This window comes from Pongo pygmaeus, chromosome 4 (genome assembly GCF_028885625.2).
Source record: "Pongo pygmaeus isolate AG05252 chromosome 4, NHGRI_mPonPyg2-v2.0_pri, whole genome shotgun sequence".
NCBI lineage: Eukaryota > Metazoa > Chordata > Mammalia > Primates > Hominidae > Pongo > Pongo pygmaeus.
Genome location: NC_072377.2, coordinates 92965836 through 92990022, shown reverse-complemented (window position 1 = coordinate 92990022; position 24187 = coordinate 92965836). Strand labels below are relative to the sequence as shown.

Below are 24187 nucleotides of genomic sequence, written 5' to 3'. Positions count from 1 at the left end.
TTATGTCACTATTTGCTGACCTGGTACATCAGCAGTAGAAGCAATCTTAAAATAATTCTTCCTCTCCCTTTTCAATTGCATTAAGCCTAGTCCTAGATTTGTGGGAACTTCATCAGATATGGAAATAAATTTGTCACTGAATATCAGGGAAACACTAAGAAAGGCATATACATATCTGATGAGAACAATGCTAATAGTGATAAGAGTTACACAGCACTGTGATGTGTTAGACATTGGCCACTGTATACATTAACTTAAATCTCACATCACTCTTATGATGCTAGTATAGATGAAGAAAACGATGTACAAAGAGTTTAACAAATTTGCCTAAATTCAAGCAACGAATAAGTGGTAGAGAAAAGATTCAAATCCAGGCAGTCAGGAATCAGAGTTGATGCTCTTAAGTCCACTCTACAAAATACAACTCCTATTATATTCTACCCACTATTCAGAAAAATGTCCATGTTGAAGGGATGGTCCTTGGCTTGAAGAGTATCTCATCTTCCAGCTCCTTTCAATGAGTGACCCTTGAACCCCTTCTCAAGGGTGAATGGAAGGCACTCTAGAACAAAGGGCACATGAGGGATCAAGGACTCCAATGAGTGTTCTAAAATGACATTGTAGCAATGAAAATATGAGTAATACAGCTCCAATGTCATTATATAAGGCTTTCAGTAGAGGGAGGTACAGAAAATGACGTGTTTCAAGAGTGTTGCCTTTGTAGTAGCCTCAGAACCAAACTTTCTAAAAAGCAAAATGGAATATATGTGAATACTGGAATCACGAATACCCTTATTGCACACACCCTGCTGTGAGTTAGTCTTTGAACAGAATTGCTGCTTAGACTTCAAACCACCGCTGTGACCTCAAGAGGTCAGCAGAAAAGAGAAATTCTTTGGTTTAGAAACCATAACATGGGTATAATGCCATTTAAAGGCCTAAGACTTAGAACTGAATATGGCTTCTTGGGAAAAGTCAGTCAATCCTCTTCTAAAAAGGAGGAAATCTCAATGAAGCCTAATGATTTTTAATTTCCAGATTAATATAGAAAGACCTAATAGCAGTATAATGTTATTTTACCCATAAAAGTAGATGTCATATTCTTAAACATCATTAGCTAAATCATGTTCTTTAACTGATCATGTTCATACTAGATTTTTTTTTAATTTGTGACAATCTTTTCAATGTGAAATGGTAGATACATGCTAGTGCTCTGGAGAAAGAAATAGTGAAATATAGGCTACATGAAATGTTTTGGGACCATGAAGAATATATAATGTAGCAAATTAAAAAAAGATTCAGGAAGTAAGCAAGCTAGGCAGTCTCACTCTAAAACAATGGATTTAAACTACATATCTGTAGATTTGATAGATGAGGAGAAGGGTTCTCTTAAGAGAGAGTCCCAGAACAGAGGACAGAAGTGTTTATATAACCTTGTGATTGAACTAGAAAAACAAAAACAATAACAACAACAAAACCTCTCATATTGTAATTCTGAAATCATATATGGGTAAAGGAATATTTCGAACTCATCTCTCAGAGACTATATTTTTATAATGATTTCTGTCCCTTTCCCTCAAATTCAGCATTTTTTGTCCTTCAGCATATAACCAAAAAAGGATTTTCTATTTTTTTTCAGGAGGCAGGACATACAAATCTCTTTTACAACAGCTGCAAAAAATAAAAATAAAATACCTAGGTATATACTTAAACAAGAAGTGAAAATTCCCAAGTAGAGAACTACAAAATGCTGCTGAAAGAAATCACAGATGACACCAATAAATGGAAACACATCCCATACTCATGGATTAGAAGACTCAATATTGTGAAAATGACCATACTATCCAAAGCAATCTACACGTTTAATGCAATTCCTATCAAAATACCAACAGCATGTTTCACAGAATTAGAAAAAACAATCCCCAAATTCGTATGAAGCCAAAAAAGAGCCTGAACAGCCAAAGAAATCCTAAGTAAAAAGAACAAATCTGGAGGCATCACACTACTGGACTTCAAATTATACTACCAGCCTATAGTTACCAAAACAGCATGCTTCTGGTGTAAACGTAGGCACATAGACCAACGGAACAGGAGATAGAACCCAGAAATAAAGCCAAATATTTACAAGCAACTGATCTACAGCAAAGCATACAAAAACAGAAATTGGGGAAAGGACACCCTGTTTTGTAGATGCTGCTGGGAAAAATGAATAGCCACATGTAGAAGAATGAAACTGGATTCCAATCTCTCACCTTATACAAAAATCAACTCAAGATAGGACAAAAGCTTAAATCTAAGACAGAAAAACATAAAAATTCTAGAAGATAACTTAGAAAAACTCTTCTAGACATTGGCCTAAGCAAAGAACTCATGACTAAAACCCCAAAAGCAAATGCAACAAAAATAAAAATAAATAAATGGGACCTAATTAGATGAAAAACCTTCTGCACAGAAAAGGAAATTATCAGCAGAGTAAACAGACAACCTACAGAATGGCAGAAAAATGTTTGCAAACTATATATCCAACAAAGGGCTAATATCCAGAATCTAGAAGGAACTCAAGCAAATCATCAAGAAAAGAACAAATACTCCAATCAAAAAGTGGGAAAAGGACATAAGTAGACATTTCTCAAAGGAAGATATATAAATGGCCAACAAAAATATGAAAAAATACTCAACAGCCTACTAATCCTCAAGGAAATGCTAATTAAAACCACAATGAGATATCACCTTACTCCTGCAACAATGGCCATTATTAAAAACTCAAAAAACAATAGATGTTGGCATGGATATAGGGAAAAGTGAACACTTACATGATGCTGGTGGACATGTAAATTAGTACAACCTCTATGGAAAACAGTATGGAGATTGATTAAGGAACAAAAAGTAGATCTGTTCAATTCAGCATTCGATTTGGCAATCCCACTACTGGGTATCTACCCAAAGGAAAAGAAGTCATTACATGAAAAAGACTCATACACATTGTATGTTTATTGCAGCACAATTCACAATTGCAAAGATATAGAACCAAACTAAGTGCCCACTGACCAATGAGTAGATAGAGAAAATGTGGTATATATACACCATGGAATACTACTCAGCCATAAAAAGGAAAAAAATGCTTTTGCAGCAACTTGGATAGATCTGGAAGCCATCATTCTAAGTGAAGTAACTCAAGAATGGAAAACCAAATAACTCATATTCTCACTTATAAGTGGGAGTTAAGCTATGGGTATGCAAAGGCATACAGGGTGGTATAATGGACTTTGAATACTCAGAAGGGGGAGGATGGGAGGAGGTGAGGGATACAAACTACATATGGTGTACCATGTACAGTACTTGGGTAACCAGTACACTAAAATCTCAGAATTCAACACCGTGTAACTTATCATGTAATAAAAAACCACTTGTACCCCAAAAACTATTGAAATAAAAATAAGTAAATAAAATTAAAATGGAAAATCTTAAGAAAAAGAAATGATCATAATAATAGTTATCATTGCTATATAGATAATACAATAAAAGGAAGAGAGGGAGGAAAGGAGGGAAGGAGGATGAGAAGAAAAGAGGAAAGGAGCAAGGGAGGAAGGAATGAAGGGAGGAAGGAAGAGAGGAAGAAATGAAGGGAGGGAGGGAGAGAGGAAGGTAGGAAGGGGGGAGGAAGAGGGGAGGAAGGAAGGAAGGAAAGAAAGAAAAAGGAGGGAGGGAGGGAAGGAGGGGGGGAGGGATGGGGAGGGAGAATAAAAGGAATATATAGTTTTAGTTTGTATCATTTCTTATAAAATATATTAGGTTACATCATCTCCTCCTTTCAAAGAAACCTATCAAAATAACACCTTGCTAGTTTTCTCTGGGGTTGTCATTCTAATCATGTTCATATATACTAGTAAAACATTTTGTTACTAGAGTATTAATATTTGGTATATGACTGAATCTCTAGCACTCATAATAAACATTTTCTCAGTACAATAGATGCTCTTAGATTTCCTCTAATAGATTTATTAAGAAAAGAATTACTACTGGTGGAAAAATAAAAAAAATTAGTTCCAGTCACTTTTGAAGAAAAAATATTACAAAAAGACTTACATGACGTTCATTGCCTCAAGTAAGTGATTTTATCATTCTAAGCTGTTCAAAATAATCAGCCTCATAAAACTTTAGTGACCACAACTTTCTCACACTGTATTTGTAGTGAAGCCTCCTTATTCATTTATCAAGAGAAAAAATAATCCTCAAATACTTGCATTATCAAATTATTACATGACATTGGTTTTCTCTGTTCCAAGTTCCAGATGTGTCCATGTCAGCTTTAGTTTCATAATACAACTGTATGCTCTATAGACTCTTCCATACAAATTTCATGGATTGTATCAGACTGAATATTGAGAGCATGTAAATATCATTGAAATATTTTATCTAATTTAATTAACTTTCCCTACCGTATTGAGTATATCAACCATAGTTTTACCATTATCCCTTAGGCTGAACGATTATAGTATAATTTATGGAGATGAAGCTAAGAGCATATAACTAGTAAATCATCTATAATAAGCAAAGTGGAAAAGCATATCCCCCCTTCGCAGGTGGATGATAATATTTGTGCCAAATAATATAGCACTTCTCCCCCTTCTTGGTATTTTAAACATGTATTTTGTTGTCAGGCTCCCTGCCAAAGGCTGCATGGGTCACAGTGGAGTCTCACTAATAATTCAAAAGGTGAGTTAATTAGAGGTTGCAGTTTGGAATGTTATCAAGCTGCTGCTTAGACATCTATCTGCTTTCCATACAGGTGTGAAACATTGACAGCAATTTTAGAAGTGTGATGACATTTTTACCTTTCACTTACTTGATTAGATTTTGATATGACTCATACTTTAACGGGAATAGAAACTATACCTCTGTTCAAGTAGCTATTTACCATAAGAAGGCACTGGGGAAGTTCAAAAGAAATGTAGTATTTAACATATTAACAAAAACTCTTGGGAATTCCTACCTTCTCCCATTAGAGCACAGAGGTTGATTTTGAATTTTTTTGGTCAAAATTAACCATTTATACCACAGTACCTTTCATTAACATGTTTTGAAATTATGATGACACTGAAAGCAGATTACAATGAAGCTTTGTTAGTTTTACAAATACGTTAATTATATGATCACATTTCCTGAATTAATAATAGGCCACAATAGAGATAATGTCAACGTTAGGGCTGTTTTTGCCTTAATATCATATCAGGAGAAAGACTATAAAGAGGCCCAAATTTTTTCATGTATCTGGGAACATCTGGGTAAGAATTAGGTGAAAAAATTAGCTACAACATAAATGGAGACTGTTCTATAACATGTACTTCATCATTACACTCCTAGGAGTTCAAAATTTTTAATACATTTATTGTGATTAAGAGCTTTAGATAATGATTGTATCTAAATATCCTTTTTGAATTGCCCTATTTTTTTCCCTACAATACTAGGATCATCAGTAGATCAAGCAGATAAATATGCATCAGAGATAAATATATATCATCAGTAGATACAGCAATTAATAGGGCAAATGTTTTCTATGTAAGCAATGTTTCCCTTTTTTTAATCTCTTCCAGTAAAAGTCAGACACAAGTTTTAATCTAATGTCCCTTGCAGGTCTTCTATTTTCTGATTTCCCCAAAATAAAAGGCCATTTGCTAAGCCTCCAAGTCTGGCATAAAACTCTTTACATATGACCTTTAAATATTTTTGTGTATTTTATTAACTTTTCCATGAGTTATGAAGATGATGATAATGGTTATGATGATAATGAAAATGATAGCAACAGAATTGAGGACAGGTTTCTTTTAAAAATTTAAAAATTAAATTTAAATTGATTAAAATCACCCAATTATTGGTCTTTTTATGTATTTGTGGAAAATATTTTAATTTTGTTCCACTGAAAGCAGAGCCTCAGACAAGGATGTAAGAGCATGTGGCTTGGTTTGGAGGTCATCTCAGTAAGCAGGAATGAAGGAGTGGGGAGAGGCAGGGCAGGAAAAGTGTAAATGTAAGAGCTTATTATTGACCTTACTTCTGTAAGGCCTCAAGTCTGCTCAGACCTCTAAGAAGCATACAGAACGCCTTCCAACATTGTACACATGAAGAAGAGGAGTTGGCAGCTCTTATTTCTCATTGTTTAAAGTTTGTCCCCAGGGGTGATGTATTATTTTCCTTTTTTTTTTTTTTTTTTTTTTTGAGACAGAGTGTCGCTCTGCCTCACAGGCTGGAATGCAGTGGTGGGATCTCAGCTCACGGCAAGCTCCACTGCCCGGGTTCACGCCATTCTCCTGCCTCAGCCTCCCAACTAGCTGGGACTACAGGCGCCTGCCACCACGCCCAGCCAATTTTTTGTATTTTTAGTAGAGACGGGGTTTCACTGTGTTAGCCAGGATGGACTCAATCTCCTGACCTCGTGATCCGCCCACCTCGGCCTCCCAAAGTGCTGGGATTACAGGTGTGAGCCACTGCACCCGGCCATATTTTCCATTTTTAAATACCCCACACTTCTTAGCAGTGTTCATTTCAGGCCACAGGTGAAATGACAGCATAGCTGAGAAAGTCCAGAGGATATAAGCTGAAAGATACCAACCAAGTGCTTAAAATAGGAAACCACCATCCTGAGAGAAGTTATGCCTGGGCTTACAAGAAACCAACCATGAAATGCAACTGTGGCCACAAGCATATGCGGCCAAGGGGATGTAATGAGGGCACCAAAGATATCCATTGTGAGAATTAAGTTATCTTTAAGACAAAAACTCTTTCAAGTTTTATTGTGGTAAAATTTTTAAGTTCTCTCTCAGCCAAATATTTTGCTTGAGTACAAATTAGTGACTGGCATTTCATCACGTTTATTTTCCTTTGCCTCACAAAGCAACTAAGAGAAGACAGCCTTGAGTGTATTAATGTAAGAAAGGAGAGGAAAGGATTTCCTAAGACTTCCTGCCTCTAAGCACAGACTGGTGGTTTATTATTATAAAAATTTTGCCTTCTTTGATAAGGTAGGCCAATTCCCGGCAACAAGGAGTAAAATGATCAAAATGAACACGGCAGAAAAAACTTTTTGAGAACCAACATAATTCATAAATTGTGTTAAATGGCATTACTGATTGGCAGATAATCACTCCCTTACCTCTCCACACCTATGTTACACTGTACATTTGTAATCTCCAATAAATCAGGCTTCCAGATGTTCAAAACTGCCTGTAATACAAACAAAAGCTTGATAAACATTTGTACGTTGGCATGTCTCCTCTCAGAACTCTCCCCCACGAAAGGCAGCCACCGTACAGATATCATACCATAAAGAAACTGGGGCTACACACCCAGTGAGAAACCCAAAAGGAAGAAAAGCCATCTTAGACTTTCTGGCACTGAGTTCTCATCTGAAAGCAGATGTTTGAGTGACCCCAGTTATATCATATGAAGCAAAAGAACTACCCAAAAAATCATGAGAAATAATAAACACTGTTTTTTAAGCTATAGGTTTGGATGTTTTTTTTTTTTCTGCAGCAATGTATAACTGATACAGAAATTGGTGCCAGAAATGGGATTCTATATAACAAAAACTACAACACGTGGCATTGACCTTGGGAACAGCAAATGAGTAGAGGCCTGAAGGTGGCAAAGAGATTGTTTGGTAGAGGCTTGAAAACCAGTTAAGAAAGTGTGGATGAAGCTTGTAGAAAGAAGAACCTTTTGTTAGTGGAAAGATAAATGAGATTGTTGCCTGTGATAACTTTGAAGATAGAAAATATGCTTAAGAAACTTATGGATATTTCCAGGCAGAATGCTGAATATGTCAATTGATTCCTTTAGCCTCTTCTGATAAGGTATTGTAAAAGATAGTTGAACTAAAGATAGAATTGGTCGATTTCCAAGCATAATTTGGAGAGGATATTTCCAATCCAGAACTCCGTGAGTGAAAAAATGAAAATCTTTCTTATTTTCAGCTTATCTGGGTGGAAAAAAAAATTATTTCAGGACAAAAAAAAAAATCCAGAGTGCCACCAAAAAACATGACTTTGGGATCAAGATCAAATTAAAGATGAAGATGTAATATCCTTTGTTGAAACCTCAAAAGATTTAAGGTAATGATTTAAAGACCTATATGGCATCTTGGAATTCTCAGGGCGTTGTTCCACAGCAGGCAGCCTCCAGTAGAGATGAACTGGTCTTGAAGAGATGTATGAGTGTAGCTTCAACATAATTGAGTAAATTATGGTTTGATATATAGAAAACCCACAAGGTATTCAAAGGAGTTGAATCAGTTTTTGTTAGAAACAGTTTAAAATTAAAAGATGTACCTGGGCCCCCAGCTTTCTGCAGACAGGAAACAGGCTGGAAATTTTTTTCAGCTGCAAATATATGTCATTCCTCATGGATAAGGAAAGATAAGTCAGAAAGCAAAGCCAAGAGCTGAGAGGGTGAAGCTAAGAGTCAAAAGTGTGCAGCCATGAGTAATGGGTAGGAGAAACATGACCAATATGCATAATTGAATTTTAATCAAGGAAAAGTCCCAGAACAAGGGAAACTGAAGACATTTACCCAATAGGATTGGTTAAATGTATTGCCATGGGCAATACTATTATGTGCCTTCAATTCTGCCTCTTTTTAAAAGAGAACCTCTGCTGTGCTTATCCTGTCCCATTGTGCATCAAATATGTGTGGAGCAAATAACCTATCTTTTTAGTTTTCAAACATTTGCTATCCAAGAAGTCATGCCTGAGGAACAATATCTAAGAAGCTACACATAAGGCACCACATCTGAGACATCTCATTGTACCAACACCCGATTTAACTGGTAAAATTCAGAAGTTTTTGATGGTTCCAATGTTTGTGTCCACTTCAAAATTCATGTTGAAACCTAATCCCCATTTTGATGATATTAAGAGGTAGAGTCTTTACGAGTGATTAATCATAAGGGCTCTGCCCTCATGAATGAATTAGTGCCTTTAAAAAGGCTAGAGGGAACTAGCTTAGGCCTTTTTTGTCCTTCTGTCTCTTCTGCCATGTGAGGACACAGTGTTCAAGGTACCATCTTGGAACCAGAGTCTGAAGTCTTCACCAGATACCAACCTGCTGGAGCTCTGATCTTGAACTTACCGGCTCCAGAACTGTGAGTAAATACATTTCTTTATAAATTACTTAGTCTCAGGTGTTTTGCTACAGCATCACAAACAGACTAAAACAAAGTTGAAGCTTGTGTTTGGTAACAAAATGTGATTACACTTTGGGAATCTTGAAAGGGAGTATATTTTACAAGTGAAATGAATGTGAATCATTAGGGACAAAAGGGTGATCTGTGGTTTACCATCATATTGGTGTTCCCCAATGAACCACAACTCCATTTATCCATGCTCCTGTGTATTCCTCTATCATATTGACTCTTATATTGGGCATGTGACTTCTTTTGCCAAAGGGACATCACCAAGTGTGATGCAAGCAGAAGTTTGATAAGCCCTTACACTTTGGGACTTGTCTTCCTGGAAGATAAGTTGGAAGTCAGTTACTTGACTGGAAAAAGCTCACACTAAATTACTGAATTATGAGGATCATGTGGTGAGAGGTCCTGGAAGATGAGAAGCCATCTTAGATGCTCTAGTTCTAGTGAGTTCCTAGCTGAATGCAGGCATATACATGATTGCAGCTACACCACATGCAGCAAAAACACTGCCCAGCTGATTTCAGTCAGCACAAGAGTCTAAGCAGTAATAAATTATCATTACTTACAGCCCCTGTGCTTTGGGGTGGTTTGTTATACACCACTGGATAATGAAAATACCATCTCCATGGGAGAACTATGCTTCTCCATCTCATCAATCTTGGGCCTAGCCTTCTGTCTTGTTTCTTTGTATTCCCATACCTAGCGTGATCTTGGTTTGACCAATTTAGTGTAAGTGGAGGTGACAAGGCTAGTTTTAGCTTAGACTTGAAGGGGCATTGTGGATTTCAGGTCACCCCTTTAGCAGCTTCTGACTTCTACTGTGAGAAGAAAATGTTCCAAGTGGCTATTGCCTCCATAGTTTGGGGTCCAGAACAGGGCCCGGACTAGGGTGAGACAAATGAGATGCATAGGGCACAAAATTTAAGGAGGCACTTACTCTCATAGTCTTGCGAATGCCATCACTGTACCTGCACACCTCTGAGATGAGTTCCTTCTTAAATTTTGTGTCCTAGGTACCTCTCCTACCTAACTCTATCACTGATCCTTCTTTAAAATCAAATGTGTAAAGCACACCTGTCCCAACTGACCTGTAGACACATTAGAAAGAGGTAAATGTTTATTGTTGTATGTTACCAAAATATTTGTGGTTGTTTTTTCAACAAGGTGAAAATATAAACCTTAATAATCAAACTACGACATCCAGATCCATGATGTCTGCATCTTTATATTCCATACTGTTATGAATTAAACTGTGTCCTCCCCTCCATCAGAATTCATATGTGGAAGCCCTCACCTCTATGTGCCTATATTTGGAGAGAGGGCATTTAAGGAGATAACTGAGGTTAAACGAAGTCATAATAATGGGGCCCTAATCCAGTAGGATTGGTGTCCTTATAAGAAGAGAAAAAGACACTAGAGATTTCTAGTCTCTAATGGAAAAGAGGAAAAGGTCATATAAGGACACAGCGAGAAGGCAGCTATCTGCAAGCCGAAAAGAGAGACCTCATTAGAAACCAAATTTTCTGATACCTTGATCTTGTACTTCCTAACTCCAGAACTGTGTGATAATAAATTCTGTCACTTAAGCCACCCAGTCTGTGGTATTTTGTATGGCAGCCCTAGCCCACTAATGCACATACCTAGCATGGTGCTGAATGCATTTTTAAAGTTTGTTGCATAAGTAAGAGCTTGCCATCTCTCTTTCTCTCAGCATGAAGTATATCTTATCTTTAAGCAAAATTTACAAAGCTCCAAAATCCAGCATCCAAAGAGAAAACACCTGCCCATTAGTCACATAATATAAATTATATCCTTCAAAAGACTCATTTTGATTTTGATTTTGAATTGTTGTCTTTCTCTGAACCAAACTTGTATGGATACAACCTGTGTTTACAGATCCTTTCTTTAAGGTTTACCACCCACCCCTTCGCTTTAGCATATTGGTCTTTGTGATTTATCTAGCAAATTCAAATGTGGCCATTTTGCCTTCAAGAATGTCCTAAGATTTTAATCATTATAATAAAAAGGAATATGATTTTTAAAATCATAGAGCCCATGTGGTGCAGGAAAAAAATGGTTTAGATCAAGAACCATAGTTAGAGTCCTGGCACTTGAATCACAGGTAAGGCAATAAAATTCCATGGTCATGATTTTCTCAGCTTTTTTCAAAATGAGATGTCAAACCAGTGATTCCTGAAGCCACTTCTTGTTCTACGGATTTATGAATTTATGACTCTAAGTCTTAGGACATATAGTTGCCTGATTATTTGACTTATATCACATATTGTGATGTTATTTGTTAATGCTTTGGGCTAATCTTAAAATGTAGTTTATGAGATTTTTACTGTAAATACCTGATGTTCATTTAAAATACATGTACAAATTAAGTGTAATTTTTCTCAGAGTTTTTGAACATGAGAAAAATGTACATCAGTGCTACATAATTAAGTACCATTTATTTTTTTGCACTGTTTAGGCAAGCTAGAAATATTCAATTGCCATTGAAATATTTTTGTAAACCATGCAACCTTTTGCACAAAAGATAATTATGAAATAGCTAACATTCATTTGACCACAACCAATAAATAATTTATGAACTGGGTGTTTGAAATTATGCAAATATTCTAAATACTTTTTGTTGCCTGTACATCTGAGTAAGTATGATTCAGAAGAAAGTGTGCGATGGATTAATAGATTCAACATTGAAGAGATTTGCATTTCTACAGAGTTCTTTTCTTTGCTGGTTCCTACTATCTTTAGTATCATGGCTCAGAAAACAAGCTTGACAATACTGTCTCTAAATGTATTTGAATATCCTGGCATCCCTATTCATCAGCCTCTTTGATGCTTTAAATGTCTTTTGCTTTCTTTCCAGAACTGTTTATGAAGGCAGAGAGATATGCTTTTAGTAGAGTATCCAACTATTTTATAATACACACTAAATGGAGGGGAAAATAGGTGTCTTTAAATATTTTATATATCTGTGATAGCCCATAGCAGAGTTCTGATAGAGTAAGTTGCAGAATGGGCTCATTACTCTGAGCATACTGCATGCCAGGTGCTACATACAACATCACTGCAATGACTAGGAGCTGTTGAGTTTATAAATTCCCTATCAAAATGGAAATCTTATTGACAGCTATAAATTGGTGGACAAACTCTATTGGCAATTATGTTCATATTGCCTTTAGAAATATAGGCTAACATTGCATGAAGGAAATGAGTTTGATTTTGATTATAATCAAGTATAAAAAGCTTTTATCATTTTTAACGGTGTATCATCCAAAAATATTTCTTAGAAAGTACTACGAAATTTAGGGGGTCATTTATTTTCATGTTTTTCAACACCCTATGGTGGGAAGGGGGTGGCATTTCTGTTAATAAAGATATTCAGAAATCTTCAGTCACTATTACTATACTAAAAAAAGATTTATATTTATATTGCTAGTTAACATGCTGTTGTTTTATCTAACTTTTTTTGTTATCTAACAGCCCTCTTTTCTCAGATATACCTTTGTTTCTGACCAAATTTCATCACGCAGGGTAATATATGTATTTATAGATTGGTACTGTCCATTGTTTTGTAAATCCAATGAGTATTTAAAGAATAAGAAGAGGGAATTATACTTTACAAAGAGCTATGGATTGGCACAGATACTTGACTATTTTTTATCTTAAAAAGTCTTTTTCCTGTAATGTCCAATTGCCTAAGAGCTAATATTTTACATATATCCACAAAAGAAAATTCACATCATGTGAGTTTATACCTTCACTAATAATCAATGCTTATTTTTCTCTGAAAGAAACAATTTTACTTAATCCTGCTTAGTCTTTCATACTCACAATTCCTAAAGCAATCATTAGGTTTCACTGTTAATCCAAATACAAGATTTTTTAAAAGTCTTATTACTATTTGCCCTGCTCATATCCTCAAATATCTTCCCCTCTATTTACCCATTTACCTCTTTTTTTTTTTTTTTTTTAAAGTGTTTACTTGTGTGTTTGTCTACCCTGAAAACCCAAACCCACAAACTCTGATGACTAGAACAAAGAGCTCACTCTTTTTGGCACTGTTGTATGAATAATATTTGCTTATTTTATTTTTATTTAAATATGCTATGTCTTTTGTTCTATAGTTGCACAGCACAGAATCGCCCACCTACTCCACTCCCCTCAAAATGGAAGGTGGCACTGTTTTCTTAAGTTATCCATAAATAGTGAAGCAGAAGAACACATCAAAAGCTGTGCACCCTGGGGATTGCTTATTCTGTTCTACATAGAATTCAGCTGAGTTAACTTTAAAACATTCGTTTTCATTTAAGTGCTCCCTTAAACAGCGTAAAGGATAGAGCACCACATAAGCTGCTTACAATTTTGACTGCACATTTTATCAGGAAAGCTATCTATCCCAGATTTCTTCTCTTCAGAAAAATTTTAATGATCCAAGGTCACACCTTTTAAAAAGAATGAGGTCTAGTTTTACATAAGAAGGTCCAACTTGTAGGGTTTTATTTTCTTTTTATGCTCAGACCTCACAAACCGAGGACCGCAGTCTTCAAATAGCCTTCCTTGTTAAAATTGAACTCAGAAAAGGAGGTTAGTCTACCTCAGAATTTTAAGTAAAGCTTCTACAACAAAGTTCAGTGTTCCAAAGCTTTAAATAAATCTGAATTAAAGCAGCACTCCATCACTAAGGTGTTTAAATTGGGTTGCTAATCCCCTTACTCTTGAAACAGGGCCTGGCATTCTGGGGGAAAGCAGTGTAGACCTAGGATTGCTTCTCATAGTGGGAGCCTCAGACCACCTGCATCACCATCACCCATAGTGCTTACTCAAAGCAAATTCCTAGGCCTGTCCCAGTCTGACTGAATCAGATTCTCTGTAGGCAGGCCGAGTACCTGCACCACTGACACATTCCCCAGGTGATTTTTGCATCCACCACAGTTTAAGAACCACTGCTGGGCATCCATCACTGTGGCCGAAGGAGTCCAGCTGGCATCACCTCTTAACCTCTTAAATTCTTGCATTTCAGGAGACTGGTGCTTTTAAGTTGAACCTTACCACCACTTTGAGGCCAGGATTATGCTAAGAAGATTAAGGTCCCTCCGAATATTCAGAACTTTTGTCTCCCTGCTGTCAGCAACCAAGGAAGCTGGCAAACGCTGGTCTCGCACAGTAACATTTAGTGCCGGTCAACACACCGTATGGGCTAACATCTGAGCCCAGAAATAGGAAAGGCGAGTATAAATAGATTTGAATTGGGGTTGGACAAGGATTTGGCAGGCAAAAAATGACTGTGTGTTGATGGGGTGGGGAAGGATAGCTGCCAATTCAGGGATCCGTGGTGGAGGAGCTTCCTGACCCCTGTCCACCCCAGAAGCTAGAGGTTCCTGTATGGTCTCTGGACTTCTGAGCCTTTGGCTATAATTAGGGAGGTTACTGCTTTTCCTGGCTTCTTCCATATGCATGTTAGTTGTGTTTGGCATTAAGCAGCAGTGTTTGAAGAGTGTCTGGCCCCCACTAGCATTTAGTTGAGCCAGTCACTGGAAAAAATGACAATGGTATCTGGCATAGAATTCAGGTGCTAAAATACCTTTATTAAAATAGAGGAAATGGCACCTATTAGGAAGTGACCCCGAGCTACTAAGTTTTATTAGACTGAGAAGAGGTGTTTTCCCCCCCTTTGAAGCATATTGTAAATTCCCTTCTGTCTTTCATGGTATTTAACTGCAGAAATGGGTGCATTCAGTAATTTCAGATTTTCAGTGCTATTTTTATTGCAACTCATTTTGTGTAGTATCAGGGAATACCGAGCTGTGACTTGGCATGTTTCAATAAAACTTTTTGTATATATTTAGCTAAAAAAGAAAATTTGATGGGGTAGGAGAGAGAGTCAACACTACTGGCAATTTCCCATTAGCAGTGCAGGAGGTAAAAGTCTAAAATAAAGCCTGTGGGAAAAGTCTGAACATGGCATCCAAGCTTAAAAGAAATGACATTTCCCTTTTTTCATCCTGAGGTGGGAGAGAAGACTTGACAGAAGTGAGTGAAACCTCACTCAGTAATACTCCTCTGAAGCCAGCCCTGATGTCAGCAGTGAGCATGTTAACCAACGGATGAAGTGGGCCATGTCCACCCTCCACAACTCTATAAAACCACTTTAAAGTTAGCACGAGGTGCTGGCTCTCCCCCTTTCTCAATGAAAAGCATACTTCTTGATTAAAAATATATGTTTCTACTTTATGCCAAAACAAGACAGCATTATTTTCAAGATGATCATAGAAACCAAGTTAAATGTGTTTCTTATTTCAAGAGATAAAAAAGCATCGCAATGGTGAAGAAACATTCAGTGCTGAATGTTGGTTTAATGTAGCACTACTATGCACGTAATTTATTTTGAAACACAGTGATGTATGAAAATCTTCAGCATTCTTGACAGAATGAGATTACACATCCATCTCCCTCTATGCTTTAAAGAAAAAAAACCTTGACTTAGCCTGCCAGTGTTACAAATAATAACTGTGTATGTCTGCATTGTAATACTACTCCTGTTATTTCCACTTTCAGAGATAGTAATTCCTTGGATAATTTCATTCATAAAGGGTTCCCTTAGGAGTAAGGTGGGTGGTCAGAAAAAGATATTGAAGATAATTTGTAGTCCTGTTGGACAAATTCTCAACTCAGTTTGATTCTCCCTTGTCACTTAGGAGACTAAGGACAGTTTGAATGCAGATGGGAGAGACAATGTTTAGGGGATGCAGGTAGCTCCTTCTGAAGAGGGTGAGCTATTTTAGAAGGCAGCAGGCTCAATGGGAATGCATACGTTTATGTAGAAGCTCTTTTGAAGCTTGAGAAGAGAGGGATTACTGTCTGACCCTGGAAACTTAAGTTAGTAGATAATATTTTTCCACCCTTCACCTTTTCTTCTGAAGCATGGAGCAGAGATTATGGGTGAATTATATGGTGTGCAAAATAAAGGGAGATATGAGGAGAAACAAACCAACAAAAGGGTTTACTGACCATGATGGAACAAGGCAACTTCTTAATTTTAGCCACTTAATTACTCTTGAACAATATTAAAGATGAGTGTCATTTTGACATTCTGGGTTTTAAGAATACTTTACAGAATATATTCATACATAAACACAAATATACAGCCATATTCCCCTGGATGTTTTCTCTTCCATATAACTTAATAGCTTTTTTAATCATTTCACATAATTAGCAGCTTACCTAACCATCATTTGACAATTAAAATCTCTATCAGCAGATATTTCTTTCTTTGAATGGTTTGATTAACCTAGACCCAAGAGGTATCTATTGAGTCATTAAGGTTTAACTTTGTTTAATTTAGGTTTAGCATTAAAATACATATTATAGCAGAAAAAAATTTTGAAAATTATTAATCCATTAATGATATTCAGAATAAATCTTTATTAGAATACTTGATTAAACAGAATAATGCATAGCCCAACTACCCTAGACAATACATTTTTTCTGTAATAATGCCCTAAAAAGACAGATGGTAATATTAGATTATGTACCAAGAATAGCTAAATTGTAAAATCTTGTGCAGAGACATTAATATGTAAAACCTTAGAAATATGGAATTAATTAACTTATTTATTAAGTATTTATTTAGTATCTACTATGTGCCTTGTAACATATCAAATATTAAAGAGTACCTGAGAAACACATGGCATTGTTCCTTTCCTCAAGAAATTTCTAACATACATCAGATAGTCACATTAATAACCAAAGAAAAGCACACTATAGAATGTAATCAGAGCATAAAACATAACACCTAAGCAATATAAACAGCCAAATCAGCAGATAGAGACACTGGTCCAGAAAGGAGAGGAAAAAATAGTTGTTTTATTTACTAGCAGCATTATTGTTTTCAAACCAACAGTACCTACAAATTGTGGTAATTCACAAGTGAGTATACAAATGTATACGTGCCTTGCCAATATGTTTTCAAGCTTTGCACAACTCACTCTTAAGTTCAGTTTCAGCACACATCCACACAATATGTCTTATGTCAAGGCCAAAAATACTCCAGAAATCAAATATCAAAATTATGCATCTCATGGTAGTAGATAGAAATTGTCTTTAAAATTTTGCATCCTGAAAAATCATAGATATAAAAACCTTTCACTTCTTCATCTACGAACAGCCAACCTGTTTCTCAGATTGAGTACCCTGGGCATGGAAAATTGCTAGACTATTGGTTTGGAATATTTCTGGGACTGGTGCTGTGCTACCACTACTACTACCCAGGCATAATAGGCACTGCTAGTTCTTTAGTTATTGTTATAGCTGCTAGGAGTCTTTTAATAGGTTATTTAGAAAAAAGAAAAGAGGACAATTGACCCTGGGTAGTTTTCAAATGGTGCTATTACTGGTTTGTTTTCATAGATTGGCAGTACCCTATAAGAGGCAATGTTCAAGAAATAAAATTACAGCTGTATTAACAGCTTCAAATTAGGGGTGTTTTTTCAAATCATTGTGCAGGTTTTAGTGGCACAAGAATGAGTGATGTTAATTGGGCCTTCTTCCTGAGAAGGCTTGAGGAAAACTCTTCAGCCCAACAGAAGGAAGGGGAAACCAGGACAAGAGCCACATTATCATTTTCTGAAATTGCTTGTCAGTATCTGACAAAAATCTTATCATAATTTTTATTCAAAGAAATAAAATGCTGAGAGCTGGTCCTCTGCCATAGAGCAATAGAGTTTAGATATCTCACTTTGGAGGAAAATCTTCAGAAGCTGAACTGCCCCAGGTTCTTGCATAATAAAATGATCTTCTGAGAAGTTGACTAGCATATTTTGGCTATGAGCATCAGAAAATACCACAAACAAAATATTGGTATAGCTTCTAAAACACTCAAGCTGAATATTAAAAGCATCTGTTTTCAAGGAATATAATTATAAAGTACTTGACATGAATCAGGAGGCAGGATTCACAAAACATCAAACATGTCATAAACAAGCCATTTGACTCATCCAAATACTATGGGTAATAGATGGACTGCTGATTTACAAAGGAATACTTTCAATGAAGATTGTGACATCAGAAACCATGACAGCAAGGGTCAAATGCCTTCTGATGTCATTCTGGGATGAATAAATTCTGGGCCATTTTTTGAAGTAGTTTGATATTCTTTTTTTAAGAAACATGTGAACAAAGATAGCCTTAATATTTTATAATCTGGCAAATTCATGCAGTCAAGACCATTCCAACAAAGAATGTGGTGATGGTGAGCATTAGAATATATTATACACCCATGAATTGTGGCCACACTTTATCCGTAAAAGGGCATTAACTGTCCCTCAGGAGTGAAAGATTCAAATGAGCTAAAATGCAAAGTATCTCCTTTGTTTTTATTTGCACATATCAAAAGCAAAAAAAACTTCATTGTGGACATTATGAAGTCAAATGTAATTCATAATGGTACTGCTGTTTTGTGAAAGGAGAACAGACAGAATCCACTTTCTAAGATTAAATTGAAACTTCCTTCTCCAAATGTTAAGCTAAAATTATGGGCAAAATTCTTTTCTCACATTTGCATCATGGGACTTAAGCCTGTTATTCTTTCCTCCTACAAGACAGACTCCTGGGAGTCCTACATACTTATCAGGAGCAAAATATTGGATTTGACATCTGCAATATACATCTTTGCAGAATTTTGTCCCAACTCAAAATACAAGCTTGCTTTTTATTGTTCTCTTGAGGTCTTAGAAAAGAGTTTGTCTTTTTACTGTCTCAGAAATGATATTAATTTTCAGAAAGAAAGTCTCTGAAAGCATTAATCCCATAGGAATATGTTGAGTAACATCATTTTACCCTACATATACATTCATAAACTTTGTACTACTTAGAAGAGAAACCAGGAAGGGGGAAGATAAGGAAGAGGCGAAGAGGATGAAGAATGATATATTGTGAAAAGAAGAGGTCACTAGGTGTAAAAACTGGATGCTTCCAAAAGCAATGGAATTCTAAGGTTAGCATAACCTGATGTACTCATGGGGAGCGATTGCTAAAATTAGACTGAAACGAGTATTGAAGCTTTATGTTCTCTTTTATAAAACTCTCACTCTCCTTTTTCACTCATTTAATGTGCTTTATTTGACTGCTGATTGGAGTATTTGACCCTGACAGTTCTCTTCACAGATGGAATGTTAAGCCTGAGAACCTTTAGCAAGCTACATAAGACCAGCCTTGGGACCCAGTGACATCTTTGAACTCTGGCTCTTTCCTCGAGCTTGATTAGAGATTTCATCCTGACTGCCAAAGGGAATGGGAACCTTTAATGAGAAATGGTGTTTTGAGCAGGAGCCACTGATACAGGAAAGAGAGAGACTCTACAAATTAGAGGCTAACTTGACTGAAAAGCTATAGGACTGAAAAATCACTTTACAGGACTGCACCATTATAAATCATCATATAATTATGTATGCAATATATAAAATGAACATAAAGCATATGGAGAATAATCTTCATAGATATTGTTAATATGAATCTTAAATGCCACCATAAATGTTTTGCTACCTCAAACTCATAGTGCTATAAGAGTGAATCAATGAAAATTCTGCCATTTGAAAAAGGACAATATATGTACCACATCTTATGCTATTTAATGTTCTTTTCACTAAAAGAACAATTTTGGTTTTGATATGCAAAGTTTTTTGTGGGGGTAATGTATTTCTATTGGTGTTATTTTACTTGTACTATTTTTCTGATTTTATTAATATATAGAATAGCTGAAAAATAAAATTCTTAAAGGAAAAAGTGCAAATGCTTTCTGTAAAGCATACCCTCTGAACTCTGGTAGGTATGCCATTAAATGTGAGTTTGCCTTATTTAGTTTGTTGGTCTTCTCTCCTGAGAAACAGCTGGCTTAAAATTAAAATTATGAACAGGAGATCCAAACCATTCAACTAATCTGGTGAATATTATTTAAAAATTAATAAATTATCCATGGGATTAGTTGTGAAATTTGATTAAATTTTTCAGTAAAGGAGATCCATCAAATTATTCTATAGGTCTCCATTAATTCATTCTAAATTATTCTATATGTTTCTGGGATATAATTAGATATGTTTTCTGTGTACATGAGGCATTACAATATTTCAGTCACAGTCACAATTTCTAAAGAGACCACCAAATCACTCATGGGAGAGAAGCCTTACTTGTTGCTCAAGCTTTCTTTGAACAGTGGCTAATACACAAGATAAACTTGGAACCATATTATTTGTTATCTCTGTCAGGATTTCTATGCTTTGATCCATTCAGGAAAACCAAGTTCAAGGTTTTATATAAGCTCAGTCATAGATTACATGGCCTGCAACATGAAAAAACCCTGCAGGAAACTGTTTGGCGGCAGCATGGCTCTTTTTCACCTGGCTGGTTATTCTAGCAAACTGATTACCCCCATCACTGCACAGAAGGCAAATTTGTGCTGTGGTCTCTATCACTGCCCTAGTTTTTCTTGTTTCTCTTTTCTGCGTTTCAATCGAATGCACCACTGAGACACTCTTTTCTTTACCTTTCTTACAAGTTGTCTTTTCTTTGTTCAGAAAACATAGATATGCTCCAGGAATACTAGATGTTTACTGTAGTTACTCATGCAGGCTGGGTATTTTTAAGGCAAAGAAACTAGTGTTTTTAAAAAGATCTCTATTTTAATCCAATCCACCTCCAGTGCTACAAAATGCAATACAAAAATGTTTGTTTTAAATATTTAGCAGTTACCAGTTGAACTAAAGAATCAAGGCTCAAAAATAAAAAGATATAGACTTGATAGCATATTGGACCAACATAATTAATTTTAACTTTTAATTATAGTTAAATGTGGGAATCCCACATAGTCATAATTCAACAGTTCTCCACATTTTATATGCCTGATCACATTCACTTTGTTATCAGCACCGTGCATAGGACTCTTTCGGGTGTTTGTGTTTGCTTGTTATCTAAAATATAAGCTATCTCCCCTAGCTTTTTCTCATATGCAAATTTCATCAGCTTTACCTCAACATTTTGTCTATGAAGGGGTTGGGGGAAAACCAGATGACTTGTGTGCATGTGTTTACACATGTATACACATATACATTCATCTTGAGAACCACTATATTTTTAAGATTCTTAGACATCTTTTAATGAGTTTTTGAAGACAAGTACAACGAAGAAACAAAGGTGTTAAATATCTTGAGCAACCCTATAATGGTGTCTGAGCTTCAGTACACTGACGATTCTGCAAAACCAATGAGTTCTTTCAGACTTCAGACAATGCACCAACTCGTCTCTCTACATCTGTGGCGATGCACATCCTCCTTTCCAGCCCCTACTTACCCTTTCCTCTGAGGTCACTCTTATTCTGAATTGTGTGTTACCTATCTGCCTGCTTTATCACACATGTGCATACATTGTTTGCTTTCACTTAGTTTTGAATGTTATAAACAGCATCATACTGTCTGCATTTTTGGACACTTGTTTATTTCACTCAAGATTACATTCTTAAGATTTATCTGTGCTATTGTGTGTAGCTGTAGATCAAGTTAATGTTTACTGCTGTGTAATATCCCATTATGTGACTATATAATAAATTTTTATTTATTATTCCACTAATGGTCTTTCAAGTTTTCTTCCCCATTTTTTGCTTTTATGACACTTCACTATGAAAATTCGACAACATATAGAAATTGAATACCTGGGTCACAAGATAAATGTTAAGCCTCACAAAATAAGGCCAGATTGTTTTCCAATCTGTATTTTTCAGTTACCCTTAGAGCTAGTATGTAAGTAACATTAAATGGAAATTTGAATAGATTACATATGACTATGTCATTTGAATAAATAGTAAATGAATATAATGACATTCTCAAAACATATAAAAGGATACACAATGAAACTTATGTCCCTTTTCATTTCTATCCCTTAATCCTTCATGTCCCCTCTTCAAAGACATGCCTTGCTACCAATCTTAAATAAACTATTCTTTAAAAATCTTTAATGTCAAGTCATTGTTTGGGCATGAATTCGATTTTTTTAAACATCCAAATATATTTAGGACCAATTTGAGTAATAAATAAGCAATAACATTTTGAGTCAAAATTGAGTTATGTCTAAAAAATAATGACTTGATGTGATAAATGATATCTATTGAAAAGTTACAGCTGACAACATACTTAATGGTGAAAGACTGGGTGCTTCACCCATAAGATGGAGAATAAGGCCAGGATGTCCACATTCACAACTACTATTCGATAGTGGACCAGAGGTCTTAGCCTGTATAATATGACAAAAAGGTGAGGAAAAGCAAAGGCAGAAAAAGAAGTAATAAAACTATTTCTCTTCACAGATTACATGCATATTTACACAGTCAGTCTTAAAGAATCAATAGGAAAAGAAGAAAAACTACTGGAACTAACTTACAAGTGAATTTAGCAAGTCTCATATTAAAAGCCAATGTATAAATAAAACCCAGTTTTATTTCAATCTACTAGGAGCGAATGATTGGAAATTTAGTATTAAAATGGTTTTATTTATATTAGCACAAAATATTTAGAAATTAATTTCACCAAAGATATATAAGATTATACTGAAAACTAAAAAATGCTGCTTAGAGAAGTTAAAGAAGACATAAATAAGAAGGCCATTAACATGCCTGTGGATTAGAAGATTTAATATTTGTGATTCTTTGAAAATTAACTTATAAATTTAACTCTATCTCCATCATAACCCTATTAGGTTTTTTATATAAGTTTATAAGCTGATTTTAATACTTATATGAAAATGCAAATGACTACAAATGGCCATAACAACTGGAAAAAGATTTTAAAAATTGGAGGTCTTACACCACTTGATTCTAATACCTACTACAAAGTTACAGTAAAAAAACCAGAATAGTACTGGCATAAAAATGTACAAATAGATTGATAGAACAGAATAGAATCTAAACTGGAGAAGCAATTTTACACAGATAATTGATTTTTCAATCAAGGCACCAAAGCAATTCAATGGGGGAAAGGCAAATCTTTTTAACAAGTGGTGCTGGAACTTGATATTTACATGAAATTTATTTATAAGAAAATACTTGTCAAATAGTCAAGTATTAACTAGTCATAGTGTATTTGTCAGTCATATTTCAGGTAACATGGTGTTCCATTCACTTGCAACTCAGTCAATAGCACAACTACATTTCCTCAAGACAGCCATGGTATTTCAGGATGCAGTAGGCATGCTTTACATGTACTTTCCATTTTGTCACACAGAGTGTTAAAAAGTTATGTACTCAAGGATAAAGACATAATTAAATTAATAATTTATACTGCTTTACCAAGGGCAGTATTTAGAGGAAACTAATTTATTTTTCTTGTGTATGGCAGTATCTACTATTACAGTTTGGTGTCACTGTCTTTCTGCTAAGATTTCAGCAGTTTTCCCAATCATTACTTTTGCAGCATCCGTGTAAATGTCAACACTGTGAAAAAGGCAATAACATCCTACTACTATCGTGAAAATAGCATTGACATTGCAGTCTCCCTAAAAAGTCAAAAGGACCCCCTTCAGGATCCACAGACCAAACTTTCAGAACTAATAATTAGATGATTGGTTGGTAGATAGACAGATAGAGATTTAATTAATTGAAATCATTCAGCATATTGAAAGAGCTATTATTAAGTAAAGATATTACTATGTATCCAGCCCCTTATGCAGAGAATGCAGAGAAACAAATGCCCACCCACTCTCATCCTCGTTTGTTTATAGAAATCCAAGTCTACATTTTTCTGTTTTCTAAATCAGTTGGAAAGAAAACAAATTTTCATAATGATATACATACATACATATGCACATATGTATACATAGGTATAGACATAGATGTTATATGTGCATATATAATAAATGGGCAGCTTGAGTTTTTACCATGATGGTTTTCAATAATATAAAGTATAAAATGTTCTTAGACTGAGCACTTCAGTTGGATTCCACACTATGTAGCAA

The 24187-nt window shown here is 35.5% G+C and overlaps 1 long non-coding RNA gene across 2 annotated transcripts in view; it reads right to left on the bottom strand.

The window, feature by feature from the left end:
• LOC129037432 (uncharacterized) overlaps positions 1-24187 on the bottom strand; it is a 437642-nt gene that overhangs the window by 203784 nt on the left and 209671 nt on the right. The window contains exon 5 of one of the 2 annotated variants that reach the window (XR_010126414.1): positions 7159-7221. The exons of the other annotated variant lie outside the window; for it this stretch is intronic. This is a non-coding gene — a long non-coding RNA (uncharacterized LOC129037432). Of the gene's footprint in view, positions 1-7158; positions 7222-24187 lie in introns of those variants that run through there. 2 annotated transcript variants of the gene reach the window in all.